At 36.1% G+C, this 15,898-nt stretch overlaps 1 long non-coding RNA gene across 1 annotated transcript; it reads right to left on the bottom strand.

Annotated features, from left to right (window-relative positions):
• Positions 1–1,273: 1,273 nt before the first annotated feature.
• Positions 1,274–5,095, bottom strand: LOC146381320 (uncharacterized). Its single transcript, XR_014801044.1, has 3 exons — positions 4,943–5,095; positions 3,648–3,939; positions 1,274–3,338 (listed from the first exon to the last, which is right to left on the bottom strand). It is a non-coding gene; the product is annotated as an uncharacterized LOC146381320 (long non-coding RNA).
• Positions 5,096–15,898: the final 10,803 nt, after the last annotated feature.

Raw genomic sequence — 15,898 nt, 5'->3', positions numbered from 1 at the left:
GGGTTCTCTGTAGTGTTTCTGTTCATAAAAGATATTAAGTACTCACTGACACTTCATACAAAGCAGAAAGAAAGATGATTTATTGTCAGTATTCAAGCTTCCATGTGAGGCATAACTTGGGAAGTATGAGCTGATCTTAGTGGGCTTCATCCAGGGTTCTGGAGTTCATAGTCAGGCTCAGTCAGCTGTGGTGTTTGAAATGACACTGCTACAGGGATGAGCTCTTTGGAGCGCTGACAGTGACAGTCTAGAAAACCACCCACTAATGTCACACACATAATGACAAAATATCTTTTTGTTTTTATATTTTCACAGTTACTTTCCTGGTGGCTTATCCATTATTACTCTATATAGTTCAGTCTAATTCAGCTTTCAACTGGAAAGGAAAAGCAGAGCTTCCCAATAAGGGCAGAATGCTATATATATATATACATAAATATCCATACACATATTTTATCATGCATAACAAAATATGTTCTACCTTTTTATTGATTAGCATTGCTATAATGTACATGTGATGCATTTGGAATCTGCCAGCTGACCTACAGTGCTGCAAGTAATAAATGCAGCTCACATGGTCACTGAAATGATTGACAGGAGCAGATTGTGTTTATGTCTTATTGGTCATGACACCTGATAATAAAGGTAAATTTTGCTTTCATCACATATTGTGTTCTTTTCTGGCTTATTTCATCTCCCTTAAATCACAATCAAACTTTAAAAAAACTAATAAAAATGCATACTCATTTCTGTCACAGCAGATTGCACATTGCTCATTTGTCCAGTACTCAAAAAATTGAGTGATTTGCCAACCACCTGATCTACTAGATACAGTAAGTGCTTACCCAGCTGCTACCTCTTAGCCTGTTGCTGAACTCTTGCTGTCTTGATATGCAGCCAGATAATTTGTGTTCTCCACTTGTTTTTCCATTTCTTGTTTGCTCTTGTTCATGAAGATCTTCTGCCGGTTTTCAGGTGCACCATCTGCCTGTTGACTCCTTTGAGTTTACTGAATTTGACTGCCTTCACATTTCTGATTGTAAGCTCGACTTTCATTTTTGTATTAAATTTGGTACATTTTTGGATACAATAGCTGTGTTATTTATTTTTTTATTTTTGTTGGGGTTTTTTTCAAATATTTTGTGGTATGAGAATAATAGTAATTTGTGAAAAAAAAAAAAGTCAAACAAAATGATGATCATTCCTCAATGATTGTAGGTTAGCAGCAGAAATAGTGCTATTGTGGAGGTATGTAAAGACGACAGAAGAGGTCTCAGTGTCTCATTCCAACTTTATTAACTGACTCAGCAGAACTCCACATACAAAAAGCGCCACCCCAACACTTCCCTTCAACTTGGGTGTGAGTGGAGCCACCTGTTGGTCCGCCACACTATGACTTTATGTTATGTTCTGAGAAAATTATTAAAAAACTACATTTACTGTACAATGTATTCTCAGTTTAAAAAAGAAAAAAAAATCCATTACCAACCCTCCTCACTACCATGCATTTCAGTATAAGGCTCTAACATCTTTTACCCTCTGCTATTGCTGATATGTAGGGTAGCCACATATCCTCTTTAAAGTAGATCTATTATACTTTTAATGCACTTTTTTCAAATAGATACTTTTACAATGGTGGAGGCTCAAAGTTTGAAATAAAGAGGTATGAAAATGTAGATAAAGGGGTATAAAGGTAAACACTGTCTCATTGGCTTTGGCTAAACAAACAAATCATGTTCCTTACAGTATTTTCTACTCTTGGATTTGTTGGAAAGACAGGGGATTTTCTTACTGTGGTCTGGTTGTGAGCACAACAGCTCAACCTGTATGCCATTTTAGACTCAGAAAATCAGTTAGCTATTTAGACAAACTTTATTGAATGTGATTTTTTTGGATATCGAACAAATCCATTTCAATTTATTTGGCTTTCCTGGGGAAGGGAGTGTAAAACAACTGCCTTTTTTGTAACCAACAATAATAGGACCAACATGTTCTTTCGTCCTACATCAAAGAGGAGTCTTTTGTCAACAATCCGGGATAAATTAGGATTTTTTAGCTTGCCTAATAATAAAAGAAAGATGTTCCATCTATAAAAGGCAACATCGAGGAGAACTATATTCCCCAAATATTTGCAGTTAGACTGAACAGCTTGTTTCAGTAAGAACAATGAGCCTGCAAGGTAGCTAAGCTGCTTTGTATATTTTTACAACCCATTGCATGTAGATGCAACCAACATTTTGCAGCTAGATCAAGCCAAGTAAGCCACAGCAAGCAATTTAACCCTATCAAACGTACACACACAGGTACATGAGCAGTTGAGTCAAAAGTAAAGCAACAGAGAGCAAAGGGGGTGTGTGTTTCACTTGCCCTATTTGACAAGGAAGGTCATTCTCTTTTTCTTTTAATGGTGGCCAATTTTTATTTTTAACCGTGTCACAGAATCTCCCACTAGGTTTTTCACAACAAGGTCAACTAAACCTTGCAGTGATCAGGTGAGCCTGAAATCTTGTTGAAAAGGAAGAGGTAGTAGTTTTGTGCAACCAGCAACCTGGATTTTTTCCTTCCCAAAAAGTGCTGGAATTGGCTCGTGATCAGGTTTAAATTATGCTATAGTTTTGTAAAAATACTATTTATAAAACTCTGCACCATCTAGTTGCCAATGTTATTGTCATAAAATCTTCAATGGCTTTTCCATGACGTCAATAACACGCCATGAAAGGGTCTGACTCACAAGCATGAGTAATGGCATAGCTGTCTTTTGTTAATATGTGAAGATACCTCCTTAGTCTGGTTATTTCCCAACAGGCTTCAAGTGAGGGCGTTGACAGTATAAAGTATTTAAATAATTAAATGCTTTTATTATTAGCACTGGTACAGGTGACACACTTGTGCTGTCATTACAGGGATGTTACTAAAAGCTTTAGTTAACATTTTTCATCAGCAGAAACCTAGATAAGATACTACTTAGACGTGTCACCGTTTATTTACTATAATTATTTTTTACATTAATGAGATTTTTTCAAAAATAAATATACAACTGCTTTGACTAAATACTGTAGCATTCTGATTGAACAAACATAATTTTATTGTGAAAGGCTTCAGTGTTAAACTTTTTACAAAAAAGTTTAACTTTATAATAAGGTAACATTCACTTTACCTCAGTGTTTCCACTGATTGACTACTAATAATTAGTGTTGGTCTTATTTACATGTTTTCTCATATGTTGCTTCATTTTATCTTCTTTGAGTAATGGCATGATTTTCATGCAAAGTGCTGGAGATGGTTTAATAATAATAATATATTCCAGAAAGGTTGATCGTGTCGTCCAAGGTTCATCTCTGCAATTTCAAAATAAAAAAAGAAAGAAAGAAATAATAATGAAAAATTAGGAAAAAGAAGACAATTTTCCATAAATAATCATTTTGTTTTCTGTGGATTTTTTTTCCACTTGGCTTGTATTTCAATTGCAATGTGCAGAAAAAGACAAATGAAATGTATTCACCCTCTAAATGTCAGGGTTATATATTTGTGTTTGCAATGATTATACTCATCTAAGCAGGAAATTATTTTCCCATTCAAGCATCAGCACACCCAACCAGTTATATGCTGTATCATAGCTGCTTGCTGTTTCTGAAGTTTGGACTTACAATAAACATGCGGAGACACATTCCACACATAGCAACAACACTGGAGATCTGAAGTGCCCTGCCACACTCTGGGCTCATCAGGCAGTTCCTTGTCTTCAAGCAGCACGCGGGACAGCTACTCCCCGATTTCTCTGGGCTTTTACTCTTTGTGGGTGTGTGTTTTTTGGGTTGAGTTTGCTTAACATCGTCAGGGTTTTCGTCCCACACTTCACTTTCGCCTCTTCCCATTGTGAGTGTTTGTTCTGACAAAAGTTGAGCTTAGTCCAATGACTTGAGAGCTGATGGTTCAGATCTGTGAAGGAAATGGCAGAAATGTAATACGCCGTGTGTGTAGCTTCATTATAGCAGAATTTCCACAGGGAATTATATGGGCCGCATTATGTGGCGACTCCCACACTCTCAGGCTTTACAATACGAGCTTTGTTTACAATAACAACATCCAGCGTCCAGCGTCATAATGCTGTTATTACACTTTGTCGTGTTTGTTAAGATTTCACTGTTTCACTGTGTGCCATGACTCAAATGTGTTTCTTTGCCAGTGCTGGGTTTCATTTCTTTATCATCTGCGTCTTACATTGTTTTGCAGGAATGCTTTCAATTATGCAGATAATATTGCTTCTTCCTTGGAACTGTACAAGACATTATATGCTCTAAAAGAAAATCCAGTAACGTACAAAGAAACATTTTGGTTCAGCGTAAATGTGACATCAATGTCTACAGACAGGACACTGCCTGAATCGGTGTAATGATATATGATATATGTCTAGTCAGTAAACAACAGAGAGCTGAACATATTATGCATAGAAGTGTCCCATTTCATTAAAGAGAGATCATTTTTCACAAATGTGAATCATTAACACTACAGTCTAAACTTAAGTCTCTTTACGAACACTTTATTGAGTGAAGTCACATTGATTTGACAGATTAACAATCTTTCCACACTGATGATCATCTCTCCTGCCAGGAGTTGAGGCCCCCTGTTTCAACTGTCGGATACAATTGCTCCCCAAAGACATTATCACATATTAAGTGATAACCCTGATGGTGAAGTAACAACTTATCTGTGCCATCCAGTGGCTACCCATTTATTAACACTGACAGTAAATTAGATTGCTGGCATCTGGAGGGTATACTGGCATTTTGAATGCACCTTTCCATCTCACCCGGCTTTCAAAACTCCTTTGGATTTCAGTCATAAGTAATGAAATTCCATCACCCTCCTCACCCATGAAAGCAACTTGGAAAGGAAGTGAGAGGAGGCCATTAAGAGTAGAGAAAAAGAGTAATGGTCTTACCCTTTGCTTTCAGAGTCACCTCGCTGTCGGTTCTAATCCCTCTTTGTAGAGTAGACTTTCCTTAAAGGACTGCTGAGGATAGGCACCTTCACCCTTACAGATACTCACACCATCCTATGAAAAGCTGAGTTGCTGGTGTTATTGTCTACCTCAGTGAAATGAACAAGAAGGGTGTGTCTTCAGGTTTAACAGGTTTGACAAAGATCACTGCCTGAATAGTTTTACTTAAAAAGAACAAGCTATGTGAGGACTTAAAATGTCTTAAAGGTGCAGGCAGTATTAATAAATGTAAAGAGTTGTAAAACCATTGCTATATATGCAAATACTTGTCTATCTCTGTTGAATTGTGAATTTTTAAATATGTTTATTGACATGTGTTCTCGCAATTATCATTGAGTTCCATGTATTGTGACTTACAAACTGCGTTTTAGATAGATGACTGAAGTCTCTGAAGTACTTATGCAAATTAAAAGTTAATTATTCAGATCCATTCACAATCATAATTTCTTTTAGTCGCCAATAACAAATATGTTTCTTCTCGTCTCCGTGGCAGCATATGCTGCTTAGGGTTGTTGTGAAAATTCCATCAAATTTTAATAAATAATTAGACAGAGTGACTTGACTAGACTGCACAGTTCATTACATGATGATCAATGATGAACCGAGAAGAACAATTTCAGGAAACAATTAAACAAAAAACAATTTGAATATACTCAAATAGCTGCATTTCATTAGGAAACTGAATTACTTACTAAACTATTCATCATCTGTAAATGCATCAACGCAAAAGGCACAGTAAATCATTCATTTTCTCTCAAGAAAACATGAATAATTTTAGCTTGCATGCTTATTTATCTAAGTATATAGACTTATTTTATCTTTGTATTTGGCCTGTGTGCTCTGACGTGATATAATTATGTGTGTGTGAGGGGGTTATAGGTGACAAGAAGGAATTTTATTTTAATCAGATACAAAAGCGCAAGTTTCTTTTTTATATTCTCCACTTTTATCCACTTTCATCAATAAATGATGAAAGAAAAAAGGGAAGTATTTTCAGGCACTTCTTTTTTGGAAGTGCATATTTTGCAAAAAAGAAAAATGAAATCAATAATTTTATCTCTCATGTACAGATCAATATTATGCACATTTCACTATTTAACTGCTTATGTAAAAAAACAGACAATACAAGGTAACAAGATTGATAAAAAGCATATACAACGACAACATTTGGAAAGTAAACAGTATTAATTAAGTAATAATATGAAATCATCAAATAATAAAGATCTGATAGTATGTTAGGCTACTGAACCATTACTACAACCACTACTACAATGATATAATAGAATTGCATATAGTAACAAGATAAAAAGTGATTAGACACAAACTTCTTTGTCAACTTAACTCTTTATGGAGCATTTATGATCATTGTTAGGATTTTGATTTGCATCATAACAGTGAATGTAGAATCTTGTTAAATCCTTCAAAAGCCCTCTTTGATTGAAACTTTATTTCAGTTTGTGTCCTCCAAAAGTCTAAGCCTTGGTAAAATACGTGTTCCTATGCAGCTGGATATAATCAGGACTGTGTGTGGCAGTAAGACGTGATGAGGCATTTGCGTTTCACTTCATCATTTTTTTTTTATTTCTCTTCTGTCTGTTCAGTTGCTCTATTACCCAAGCAGGCAATTTCTTTCAATATCTGGCAGAAACATGACAAGCAGTCCATCTCATCAGATCACAAACCCATGCAGCCACTAGAGTCCCCTGATACAGCATGACAGTTATTCCTGGGCACAAGTACTCATATTGTCTTGGAATGCCTCACACTTCTAAAACCAACCATTTATGGGACTCTAAAATGCTATAGCTAACTTAAGGAGAAGAAGAAAATACCTGTGATGTTAAAGATGTAAATGAAGAAAGAATAACCCTTTCAGCATTGCATATTGTGGGCCAGTGCTAGCTGATAGGCTTAAGTGAAACAGTATTTCAGTGACAGCAATAGCGTAACTTGTTTGTAGTGAATGTGCTTCCTTATTCTTAGCTATTAACTCTAGTTAGTGGTTACTCAACTGTAGTTACTCAGGTCTTTTATCTAATAGAAAAAATCTACCATACCTACCATTTTTTGTGTGCTTGTTTGTTTATTATTTTCCCAATTTTTCATAGAACAATAAATACTTTTAATAGTAAAAACTTTAAAAAGACTGTGGAAAACTTCTGTGAGTAAAAGTAATTTAATGAGATCATATTTTTAGATAAGAACAACTGAACAATGTTCCTTAAACATTTAAATGGTATTTAAACAAACACATGAACTATAGTTAGCTTGTAATGCAATTCTTTAATTTTCTTTTCAACAGACTTTAAGTCAATCACCCACTGAGCTATAAATTCCTTGCAAGATGATCATCATATGTGGAGTTTAACTCTGTGATAGCAAACGTATGCACCAAAATAGTCTCTGATCTTGTCATTCCCCTAAAGGACGCCCTAAATTAAGCCTAGCAGGCAGTGGGAATTTATGATAATAAATTCCCCTCAGGAGGAATCTATACATAGTTCTTGGGTAGAGGTAAACCTTTTTTATGTGTTTACAGATAAAAGAGAACGTAGAGACAGTCACAGCAGTATATGACCAAAAAAAAAAAAGTGTTGCGAAAGCAAACATAATGCCAAAAGTGTAAGCAGAGTGCTGACGCCTAAGTTAACAGGTATGTATGCAATCACAGGGAAAAATCCACAGGCGTATCTTCCTTTAGTTGAAACTGCCTGTGGCTGTCAATACAGTTGAAATCTTAGTACTTTATTCTAACACTTTGGTACTTTTGTGAGTGAGTTTCAGTGAGTCTTAATCTTCCACATAATGTTCAAAAAAATAAATATTTGACAGCTCATTTTCTAATATTTATACATCCATATAAAACTCATTATTTGGTTCTTTAAACAAAGCTTTGAAATAAATGGAAACAAAGTCTTGACACCTGTAAGTCACAGATTACAATGTTTGTACACATACAATGCAAAGCAATTAAGTGTGATTTGCAATAGTTGAATGCAGTCTCAAGTGTTTGGCAGATAATTGTCATGCTTGAAACAATTGAGGAGAACACCATCATAAATCCTTTGTTTCTTCAGAACCCTAGCTTAATTGAAAATGGTTATTTTCTCAGGTTATTGCCTTTTCTAAGTGGAAATGTATTTTCTTCCATCCCACTGCAGTTCTTTGTGTTTTATTAAACTGAAAAGTATTGAGAAATTAAACAGAGGAAAAATTCATAGCTATTAACTTTTCATGTTGGGAATATGGCCTTGAGAGCCTTGAGACAGCTTATTTTGCTTATATTCATTTAATCTATCCGCGAGTATTTTTCTCTTCTCTAATGGTATCATTCCGTCTAGTCTCTGTTTATTTGCTCGTTATTTCTGTCCTAAAATATTTATTTTCTGCTGCTACTTAAATAGCTTTTTGTCAAGACATAATAGCCTACCTATGTTCTCCATATGTACTTGAATCACATTATTGTTGTTTGCACACATATTTTTCTGTCGATGTCATAGGGCCTGTGCTGAAGTGAACAGAGACAGATCGAACACACTGATGGTTGAGCGGTTGTCAGACATGCAGATGTGACCTTGATCATCACTAAGGGGAAGAGGTAGTCATAAATCCAGCGATTATGCCATGGAAACTCTATTAATTCTGCTGCAACACAGATGTGAAATACAACCGAGATTTTTTTTTTCATGGGCACCTAAATCATTTTCGATCACTTCTGCACAACATATATGTACTACATGCAGTAGAAATACTACTGGCTTGTTCGAGTAAAGCTGTTTTAAACCATTCAGATAAAAATAAGTGGTTAAGAAAAATATCTGTGGGCATCAGACAAAACCTGGAAAAAAAGAGAAAAAAGACACTCGTGATTTATAAGTGTGGGAGCATTTTTCAGAAAACTTTTAAAATACATACACCTATTCTTACAGACTAAAACGACTGCAGTCTTCTCTCTGCCCTTGTGTGTAAGAAAGTAACAACCCAACTCAGTCTCAGCCTGAGGTTAGAAGTGGGTTTGACCACATATGAAATGCACCATTTAGCTCATGTTTGCCATTCCTCCCTCCACTCAGCATGAAGATAATTGGATATAAAACATCAGTGAAAAGTCATAGCTACCCCTGCATGGCCTCACAGGCCCAATTCATACAATAAAACACCATTAAATCTCATCAATGCTGCTTTAGATGTGGTCGACAGGGTGAGATGGCTCAGTGGTCCATCTAATATTTCATGTAGATATGGTTCTGACTGACATCCAACCCTAGTTGAATGACCCATTTCTTTATGTTTCCTGCTGCTGAGGTGAATCGTCTGTCTTGCATTTTTCTGCTGAATTTCTTTTTTCATTGTAGAGCTGAGTTACACCTTCGGGGCCCTTCAACAACTATTCTAATATAAGAGATATAAGGTACTAGACCAGTGCAAATACATGTAGTGCAACACTTGTGTCTTTAATTAATTTGAACTTGTTTTGGTTAGATTGACTTGCCTTAGAGCTCAAGTCTTTTGTTTGTTTTGAAATCCTGTATCTGTAACTTTATGTGGACTACCACTGCATGGCTGCGTTTCTCTGGTTCCTAAATTCCACTTTTCAGTAATACCACTTACAGTTGACGGTTAATTGCCTTTGAGGGAAGAATGTCAACAACTGGCTTGTAGTAATGGTGGTATCCTATTACAAAACCATTTTCAGTGAGCTCTTTAGAATAATCCATTCATTCTCCAATATTTTTAACAGCAGGAATAGTGTAGTTTAAAAATCATGTAACTCTGTTAACTCCATTAAAACCCCGTGATCTCATATTTTAAGACTTTTCCTAAAACTGACTTATTTGTCAAATGCCGAATTGTAGAATGTGTGGGATAAAAAGAAAACAAAATGATACAGAATAATTGTTTACAGCCATTTTGAGATGCTGCTATAATGTGAGCCAGAGGTAACTAGCTGTAACTGATAAATAAATATATACGGAACTGTAGTTACACAAAAGACAAATAATTACTCCTGAGATTTTGAGTTGGAGCAGTGGTCAGAGTGTTGAGTGTGTGACCAAACATCGAAAATTGCTGACTGTACAGACCAGGGGAGTAACAGCAGCTGAACTCAGCAAAGAGTTCAGAGTGTGGAGAACTAATCAGAGAAAAAGAGCGAAATCCATAGCAGAATAGCCAAATGGGTTTTAGGCCTGAGTAGAACAGCTGAGGAGGTAAAGGGCTGCATACTGAGGTGGACCAGAGTGGACGCTGGATGTAAAGATGCAGGTTTGGTGATCAGAGGTAGATGTGGATGAAATGATGGGGCTGATCTTATTTTACAATAATTATTTAAAACATGTTTCTTTTTTGTGGCTAGCTAAGAGGTTAGTTTTAAAATGTAGGCAATCAGCCATTAAATCTGTTTCACAGTAAGAGTTTATGTCATCTTTATTTAGGACAACTAATCACACAAGTTAGCAAAAATAAAGTTTTCATGATGTTGTTCTTTTGTTATAATAAAAATCTTGTATTTGTATATGTATTTTAACTTTGCAATTTGTAATGAAACAATCGAACTCATTGATAAAAAAAAAACCTAAAAATTAATGTTAGGGTACGTCCACACGTACACGGATATTTTTGAAAATGCAGCTTTTTCTATGATTTTAGGCCGAACGTAAATGCTGTTTTGGATCACTGAAAACTGAGATTTTTTAAAACTCCTGCCAGGGTGGAGATTTAAAGATTAAAAGGTGTAACCCTATATTTTTGTCTATATAGTATATGTCCTATAATCCCAAAAGTATTCAGTCACCCAGTTATATCATTGCATTCAGGTAATCCAAACACTTTCGTGGCAACAGGTGTATAAGGAAAAGGGTAGACCAACATTATATTAAATCTTATTGATTTAGGAATAGGATATCTATCACTTTCATATGTGTCAAAGTGTATGTCAAAAGAGCACTCACAATGTGAAATAATCATCAAAACTTTGCTATTGTTAATATTTACTAAACATTTACTAAAACTTATTCAACTCTTTTATAAAAGAATCTTAAAACAACAAAACAACTGTATTACCAAAGTTCATCTTTCATGTGGGACATTCAGAAATCACAAATATGTTATTTGTGGGCTTTTAAATTTTATTTTAGGGCAAATTTACATTAACAAACACTGTTTTATGTGTGTGTTCAACTCTTCTTTCTTTCTGCACTACTGTAACATGAAAAGCACAATAATACATCTGCAGGACTGCGTCTAGCTAGCCATTCTACTGTCCCATTAATGCCATGCGTGTTTTTTTTTTTACCTTTTAACACTTGCTTGGTGTCTGATCATGATGCCATGCAAGCTTTTAATTTTCTCCACCACATTTCTCCTCTTAAATAGATTTTTGAGGAGAGTTTATTGAATTAGCAAGGTTCTTAAGACTTGAGTCTCTGGTCCCCCATTAGTCATTGTCAATAATGAATGCTGCTACAGTACTTCTAATTGATTCTACTCAAGGTGATAAAAATAATTGCCTCTTGCATCGGCCAACTGTGGTTGAGTTTACATGACAGTAATAACTCAGCAGTTGGCTATACTATTGCACTGACTGATCTAGCTATCTATTGATATATCGATAGATAAATAGATATAATGTTGACTTGCATGCCGTTAAGAAAGATCTATGTTTTTTGTCTGCCTGTATTTTAGCGTGATTTTATGCCATTCTGCTCTGCTCTGTTCTTTTCACCACTTCTGTTTTCCAATGCTATCCAACTGAAATTTATCATCCCTCTGATCTAATATTCTTTTTGCCTGATCCTCTATTCCCTGCTCTTTCAAACACAGTGCTTTTCTCTCTTTCCCCTTTTAGACTGATGTGACCCACCACCAGACAGCCTCATCCGTGTCTCCATCTGCCATCTGCTCAAGCATCACCACAACCAGCATGTAGACTCTGGATACTACCCTGTCTGCTAGCATTGCTGGGGCTTCGTTAACTGAACATCACAACATGGTTGGGATGATGTTGCTTCTTTAAAAAAGTAATATGCTATATAGTTTAGATTGTAAACATTGTAAAAATGGTGACTGACACAATCAAATGATAAAACCCACCACCAGAGATGGGCAGTAACGCGTTACTTGTAACGCGTTGCTGTAATCTGATTACTTTTTTCAAGTAACGAGTAAAGTAAGGGATTACTGTTGCAAAAACGGTAATTAGATTACCGTTACTTTCCCGTAGGAACGCTGCGTTACTGCGTTACTAAAACCGTGATTTTTTTGCAAGAATGTCTCATGACAGTGACGTAAGCGAGTGCGACGTTCGTGACAACAGCTGTGTGCAGATCAACAATGGATAATATATCGAGTGCGGGAGAGAGTATGAGCGTGCAGCGTTTAAAGCGTGGAAGTACTGACCTCACTTTGAGTTTGATTCCATAAAAAGTGACAAAAACATTAGTGTCCGTTGTGCGTGGGAAGAAAACTTCTTTTTACAGCGAAAAAAACCCCTAAACAAGCACAGAGTGCGCTACGACGTAATGGGAAATTCACAGAGAAAATCGCGGATTCTTCCACTGACCGCTGCGACACACCTGCACCAGGGTAAACCTCCGCCTACCCCACTCCTGCTTTACAGGTGAAATAGAGCAACAGGACCGCTAGTCTTTGATTTTATTTATTTTCTGCTGTGTTTTACTTGCATCTATTTGAAAGACTGAGTGTAAACACAAAAAATATTTTATTTTATGTGCTGGAATGTGCAGAAAATAGGTTTAAATGTTAAACTAATTTCTTCAAGTCAGAGAATGTTGCATATAATTAAATTTTTGCTTGATGCATAAAGTTAAAAGATTAAAACTGATAAAACAAGTTTTTAAAAAAGAGACTTTTCCATTTGATTACATTTTGTATGATGGATTATGCAGAAAAAGTAGAATTGTGCTGAAAGATCTATCACTTTATCACCTATTCAGGTTGTAAATCGTGTTTTAAAAAAGTAACTAAGTAATTAATTACTTTTGAAAATAAGTAATCAGTAAAGTAACGGGATTACTTTTTTGGGGAAGTAATCAGTAATTAGTTACTGATTACGTTTTTCAAGTAACTTGACCAACACTGCCCACCACCCCCTCTAGGATTTCCATAGAATAATCACAGATCAAAGACATTAAATCACATCAGTTTGCTAAGTTATAAGGCTTATTGACCATCTGACCACCACTTACTGTTTTATAGTGAAGCTGGTTCTTAAACTGGATTGATCTCTTTGGATCAGCAGCTTTAAAATAAGGCCTGTTGGGTGAATGTCAGTGTTGGATGTTTGGCTGGATATATGTACAGATGTCAAGCCTTGCTGTTGTTGATGGAGTTCTGCAGACTGTTTGTTTGTTTTTAACTGTCAAAGAACTATAGGCTGGCTTAACTCAAACGCATTATCTGGGGGTATGAATTCTTAATAATATATTGGATTTTTGGTTTCTGTTTGGGTTTTGCTGTTATTCCAGTGTTCAAAGTTTTGTTGTATGGATTAATTGTTTTGATTCCTTTATTCTAGAAGACTGTGAGATTTACTTATTGTGACATCAGCTATTCTTATTTTTCCTTCATTATTATTGCAATGACGAGTTTAGGGTTTGCAGTCCTGTGTTTTGGGTAATGTCTTGTTTTCAGTTAATAGTTTATTTTTTCACTCAGTGTTTCCCTCTCTGTTCATTCCTATAGTCTTTTATCATGTGTATCATGTTTTCTTTTGTTGCTTGTGTGTGTTTCACTTTGTCTTCTCTGATTTTCTTGATTGTCTTCACCCATATCTCACTCCCAAGCAACCCTTGCTGGACAAATAATCCTGTCTTCTCTGTAGTTTCAGTATATTGCTTTCAGTCTTTCCTATCCTGCTTTCCTCTTTTGTATTTTGTGTCTCCATTTTATTTGGATGCTTTTGGTTGGACTTTTTTATATTTCTTTTTGGACTTTTGTTAAGCCACAATATATGCATAGCTTTTGTTTTATATTCAGTGTGGATCCTTCATGCTCTTGACATAGAGAGTTTGAGTATGCATACCTGTGACTGATAGATTGTACACATACTATTTTTTCAATCCAACCTGGCAACTCAAATGTCATGTCAGGATAGTTGTGTGTTCACCATGGCCTTTCAAATACTATTAGCACAGCAAGGACCTCAGTTAATAGAAAAAAAACGGGGGGAAAAAACTATTCAAAATGCGCATGTGAATTAGGAGTCAATGCCAAGTCAAATGATCTAGATCCAGTCTTCCAAACAGCATTTTGGCACTGAAAAGAACAAACCTACAGCATATTAAATGTTTATTAAATTTACAAGTGTCGTGTAACATGTGAGTAGGATCTTTTATTTCAAAAGCCCTCTGTTCAAAACTATAACGTGGGTCTAACATGGGTATAACATTTATCTCACAAAAAGAGGTAGTTTACAACTGTAGAGTTATTTATTTATTTCTAATTTAATGGTAAGCTGAAGGACCAGGATTCAGGCCTTACATCAGATCATCATTAGGTTATTGAGCCACATATACTTTACTGGAAAGGAAGAAGTCAGTACATTTGTGTAAGTTTGTGGGTATTTGAGTGTGAAATATAGCCCCAATGAAGAGTACAACATAAACCTGGGCTCTCCTAACTTTTTTAAATTTGGATTGGCAAGTCATTCAGTGGAATGGCGATATTTTATCTTCGAGTCATTTCCAGAGTATCCTGCTCTGAAGCAGAGTGGCTTTCCATCATGTTTGTCACAGGAGACTTTATTGAGGAACACTGAGACATGATTAGATTCCACACACCGGTATGTGTGGAAGTGAATGTATACGGTGTGTGGAACACAGACCCACATATATATGACCATGGATAATCAAAGATATATATAGATATAGATCTATCGATCTGATTATTTATATAATAGATAGAAAAAGAGGGGGGGGGGTCTTAGACGAAAAAGAGGTACAACAAGTTTTCTATAACAGAGAATCCAAAAATTCCAAACAAAGACCCACACAACTCACAACTCCAAAAGGCTGAAGGGATCAGAGAATCAGAGACCAGTAGAATAAATAGCCTGCTCTTCAAAGATCCATCCACCTCAGATACAAGGGAATAATGCAAGTACTACTAGACTAACTAAACAACACTGGGAGAAGTGGCTGGTGAACCTAGAAAGAGACAACAGCATAGTCAATATCACAAAGACAGCCATCCAATGAGTCTCAGGAATGAAGATATCCCACAGACGATGGTCAGCAACAGCCTTCAAAAGGTAAGACAGGTGCTGAGGAGCTAGCTGAACACTACAAATAAGATCCAAGCTATAAAGACATAAGCCCCATTACCCATTGGTGATACCATGGAACAATGAGCTGGCAGATGCCAGGAGACAGATGCCACTGATGAGAAGATACAAAACTCCTCACAACGCAAAGTGGTCTTGTTGGAATGCGCATGCACGGTCAGGGTCAGCTTGCTCTGGAAAAGTACTGGCCATAAATTCAGGTGTGTATGCATAGGTAGGGAGGCATTGTCTTCTTTCTCATCATATGGAGATGTCCACTCCAGGAGATGAAACATGAGCCAGACACCAGATTTAGGACCCATGGCGAGAATATATTCTGCAGCACTTGCCTCTCAGGGGCATCACGTTCCTCCTGAGCAGCATGTGCCACCTAATGGCATCTTTAAGTAACCCATGGGATGGTACATGAAAAGTAAAGTGAATTGATCACAGAACCCTTAGAGACATAATAACAAAAGAAAAAAACTATATTCCCCTATATACTATATACTTTTAACTGTATACTTTTAACAAATTGTCTTTTTAACCCATACTGCATCTTACCTTTTTATCTATCACTTCATTGTTATGTCTTAAAAGAACATTTTGAACCC

Source organism: Perissodus microlepis, chromosome 8 (assembly GCF_051167445.1).
Source record: "Perissodus microlepis isolate ML-2025 ecotype Zambia chromosome 8, ASM5116744v1, whole genome shotgun sequence".
NCBI lineage: Eukaryota > Metazoa > Chordata > Actinopteri > Cichliformes > Cichlidae > Perissodus > Perissodus microlepis.
This window is presented reverse-complemented; position numbering and strand designations above follow the sequence as displayed.